Source organism: Arvicanthis niloticus, chromosome 19 (assembly GCF_011762505.2).
Source record: "Arvicanthis niloticus isolate mArvNil1 chromosome 19, mArvNil1.pat.X, whole genome shotgun sequence".
Classification (NCBI taxonomy): domain Eukaryota; kingdom Metazoa; phylum Chordata; class Mammalia; order Rodentia; family Muridae; genus Arvicanthis; species Arvicanthis niloticus.
This window is the reverse complement of record NC_047676.1, coordinates 28,006,445-28,011,265: the sequence shown is the minus strand read 5'-3', so window position 1 is coordinate 28,011,265 and position 4,821 is coordinate 28,006,445.

The following is a 4,821-nucleotide window of genomic DNA, read 5'->3' as shown; positions in this document are numbered from 1 at the left end:
AGATTTCAGACTGTATCTTTGGGTATGACAGACATAGAGTCTGTGAGTTCTGGTGGTTTACTCCTTGTCAAATATATTTCTATAAGCAATTGAGTATTTTAACTTTAGGTTACATTCAAATTTTGATTAAACTGCTAACAAGAGGGCTGGTTCTTAGGAAAAGCAAGATGTTTTCTGGAAAGAAACCTCATAATGTTCCTGTAAAAATCAGAAGCAGGCATGTATATTTCTTTCACTATAGTGATGATCCCCTTGTCAGGAAAAGCACCCACAGTGGTTTGAGGAAGATTCCAACTAAGAGACTGGTTCTGTTTGTGTTCTGACACAACCCTAATGAACCTATGTTCTGCCTCCATCCCTTGACCTTAGTCCTACAAGGCACTTTCTGAGGGACTTTAGCTGTTTGCCACCACTCTCCCAGCCATATTGTAACCCAGATGTGATCTGGAAGTTATTTCGTTCTTGAAACTTATTGGTCAGAAAAAGTAGTTGTCATGATCACTTTAGTTTCAAAGGAAGAAGGGAAATAGGTGCCTAACTAAAGTTTGAGTTGTATCAGTGAGAGGAAGATGAGAAAAATGAAGGGAAGGATGATGGAGAAGAAAGCACTCTATGTACATATTACACAATTAGCAAAGAGTTACACATGTAGCAGTGATATGAATACACAGGTCACATAGCACACAGGTAATCATCGTTGTTTATCCTGGGGGGGGCGTGGGAAGAAGGGGCATTTGACTTAGAAATTAAAGAGTAAAACAGGAGCATGAAAGCTGGTTGGGCCTTGACTTGGTTAAAGTAGATCCCTTTCACTTGGCCAACAAGAACGTGAAGTTTTTAATTACCTCACAACCATATTTTCTGATATCAGAAAATACTGAATATAATCAAACTTCTATAGAGGATGTCCCAAATTTCGGTGCTCAGTGAATTTCTTGAACTTCCAAGTAATATGCATCAGTAAAGGATTGTATTCTTTTGCTAGAGATTCAAGAGTAATTGTCACCTAGAAGTTTTAATATCACCTAGGAGTTCACTGTACAACAGAGACATCACCATAAGACCACTGGCTATAAGAAAATCATGTAGTTTTGTCTAAGACTGATTTGAATTTATAGGTCTTGAGACAGTACAGAATATTGGGCGGTTCATTCACCTTCATCTTGACAACTGAGTAGAATAATATGCAACAGCACACTTCTGGCCTTTGCATATGTTCTGCTACCTCTCCTACTCAGAAGCACATGGGAGAAGACTGCTCACTAATAATCTACTTCCAGGATTCCTATGTAGGTTTCTCAACACTGCCTACTTTCTGAGCACTGCTGATTCATGTTCTAAAGCAATCTTCTTTATGGATAAACAGCATTGAGTACCTGCTTCTTTTTCTAACTATTCTGTCCATTGTGGAAACAAATGTCAAAGGGTACAAATTCACCAAATGTAATCATGGTCTTATGAAAAAGCAGTGAGCTTTGAAGTTTAAACTAGTGCTCAACTTATGCCCATTTTTTTTCTATTGAAAGGATTCACCTTTTCCAATTTATTATATCATTTGCATATCAACTGTTTATTTCATCGTTTCATATCACCAAAGGCAAAATCTTATTTTAAGTAAAATTTCAGGAGAAATTGTACAGTATAATATGACTGAGTTTTCAAATGGTCTTAGTGTTATCTTTCTGTGAAGAGACACCATGACCACAACAATGCTTATAAGAGAGTGCTTAATTGAAGCTTACTAACAGCTTCGGAATTTTAGTCTATTAACGCCATGATGGTAAGCATTGCAGTAGGCAGGTAGGCAGGTGATGGAGCAGTAGCTGAGAACTATTTCCTTATCATTAGGGAGAGAGACAAAGAGAGAAAGAGAGGGGGGAGGGAGAAGGAGAGACAGAGAGAGACAGAGAGAGACAGAGAGAGACAGAGAGAGCTTGGTGGTGGGTTTTTCAAACCTTAAAGCCCTGAATATAGGAAGTACTATTTTATAGGCTAAAAATTTCATATTGAATAAATGAATAAAGTGAGCTAAGGGGGAAAAAACAAAGATCAAAATAGATCCCCAGTGACATACTCCATCCAATGAAGCAACACCTCTTAATCTTTCTAATCCTTTCAAATAGTACTGACCCTGGTAACTAAGTGCTGATATACATGGGCCTATGGAGGCCATTATTAAGCAACTGGGGCTTCTACCCCACCTTTGATTATTTACTTCCCTGGTAAAAGGCACACACAACCTTTATATTTATAAAAAAAAAACTTAATCAACATGAGTATTAGGCAGATATCTATGCTCTGTACTGTTAAAATCTATTTCATATTGATAACTATGAGTTATTTCTTACTATATTTCATTTGGGCTGCTCTTAAGTCCAATTGGCCAGCCCTCAGGGCCATGCTTTCTTGACTCTTAACCCATGGTGTCTTTTTCTTCTCCTCACCTTTCTCTCTCTCTCTCTCTCTCTCTCTCTCTCTCTCTCTCTCTCTCTATATTCTCTCTCTCTCTCTCTACTCTCTCTCTCTCTCTCTCTCTCTCTCTCTCTCTCTCTCTCTCTCTCTCTCTCTCTCTCTTTCTCTCTTTCTCTCCTCATGATCTCCTCTAACCCCAAGGCTGGGGAACACCAAGTCTACCTCCTGTCTCAATTCTTCCCAGTTATAGGCACTAGACATATTTATTCACCAATTAGAAAGAACTTGGGGGCAAAATCATATAGCATCATTTGTGTCTTTATTCTGCCTTTGGCCATTTATGTTCCTAGATAAGAGACAACCACACAGTCTTTATATTTTTTTAATATGCCTTAGGCAGCACAATAGCCTTGCAACTGCTTACCATGCTGTTAGATTTCACTTTTTTACTGATAACTCCAAGTTGCTACTTACAAATTTTTATGTTCTGTCTGCTCTTAACTCCAATTGGCCAGCCCACATGGACACATTTTTTTTTTAATGGTTCAGCTATTCCACTGTGGCTCTCCTTCTCCCTCATGCATGTTCTTCCTCTTCCATGGTGACTTCTTTCTTGGGCAACCAGGCTGTGGGAGGCTGCAGTTAGCATTACAATACATAGCAACAGACCAAACCTCAATAGGTCATAGGCCAAGGAAAGATGTGGAGAGAAGAGAAAGAAAGTTGAGCTCATGGCCTATGAGTCAAGTTTCAATGCTGTTTTAGAGAAACAAATCACTCTCTCATGTCTTGTTTTCACCAATGGTTTTATTTTCCTTGTTGTTCTTCTCACCATTCTGTATTTACATTTAGTGACAAGTATCTTGAACCTTCCATGGAAGAGTCAGCTGCCATCTTTGAAATAAAGAATGCCTTCCTGGGTTTTATATGAGGAAAGTCTGATCGTCTACACCACTAAAAGGTAAGATGATTAGAGAAACAAATGGAAGAATTCTCATTCCCTTTGCTCTTGAAATGCCCATTCTTCCAACCAACCGACAAAAGGCTTACAGTGGTTCTCAACCTTACTAACACTAAGACCCTTTAATATGATTCCTCATATTGTAGCAAGCCCCAACCATGAAATTATTTTGTTGATTCTTTATAACTGTAATTTTTCTACAGGTATGAATTACAATGTAACTATCTAAAGTTCAGGATATCCAATATGTGATCTCAAAGGGGTCTCAACCCACAGGTTGAGAACCACTTCAATAGAAAACGTAATAAAGATGGGAACATCCATGCAAAAGTGCAACTGAGGATCCAAAGAGAAAGTCCTGAAGTTCAGAACTCTACCCACTCACCAATATGTTGGTATTCTTAGAAGTTAGTCAGATCTCTTCTCTTCATTCTGTAGTGACCTAAATATTAATATTGCCAGAGTCCCATTGTTCCACGGAAAGATTTTCCTTCAACAGACTTACCTATTTCACATTTGGTTTCAAAGGAGGGAATATTATTTCAATATTGTTCCTTTCTTTTTATGCCATGGCCATGCCCTTAAAGGGAAATGACTCAGAGCCAAGATAATGGAATTCTTGGTAAAAAAAAAAAAATAGGTTTCATATTGTAGTTCTTTATGTAGAATCTTGTTTTAAAAGTTGATTTCTACTACTTGAAATTAAAAAATAAAACACTGTGATGATCTACCAGAGATGAGGCATGGACTTGCAATTGTGCCAAGAGTTCAAATCTTACTCTGGCAGATATGTACTTCCCCAATCTGCAGAATAGGGGCTAGTTTATTCCATGGCCATTGTGCTATCAAAGTACATCATTCAGTGTTGTCACATGTCATTTAGTGTAAGCAATTTTCTTTTCTGCCCTCATTAATCATGAAGATAAATACAGTAAACTACACTATAGAAAATAAAGCGATATGCCCTTGTTTTCACTCATTTTTTACTCCATGGCTCCCTCTCACCAGGTTTTATTGGACCTAGGGAAAATTGTCATGGCAGCAAAGGCACCCTTTAAATTTCACTTTCAACTTCTAAAACCATGTTGTAGAAGACAGGAAAGAAATCAACTGTCAGGAAAAGCACACTTCCCCTTCCTATATTATTTTAAACTAATTTACTGTGCACACGCACATGCAAACACACACACACACACACACACACACACACACACACACCACACACGGGGGAGGGGGCAGAGGCAGAGACAGAGACAGAGACAGAGAGATAGACATATAGAGAGAGCCAGAAAGACATAGAGATAGAGAGTCAGAGAGACATAGACATAGAGACAGAGAGAGTGTGAGTCAGAGACAGAGGGACAGAGACAGAGACAGGGTGAGCAAGACAAAGACAAATAGAGAGACAGAAACAGAGAGTCAGAGATACACACAGAGAGACATAGAGA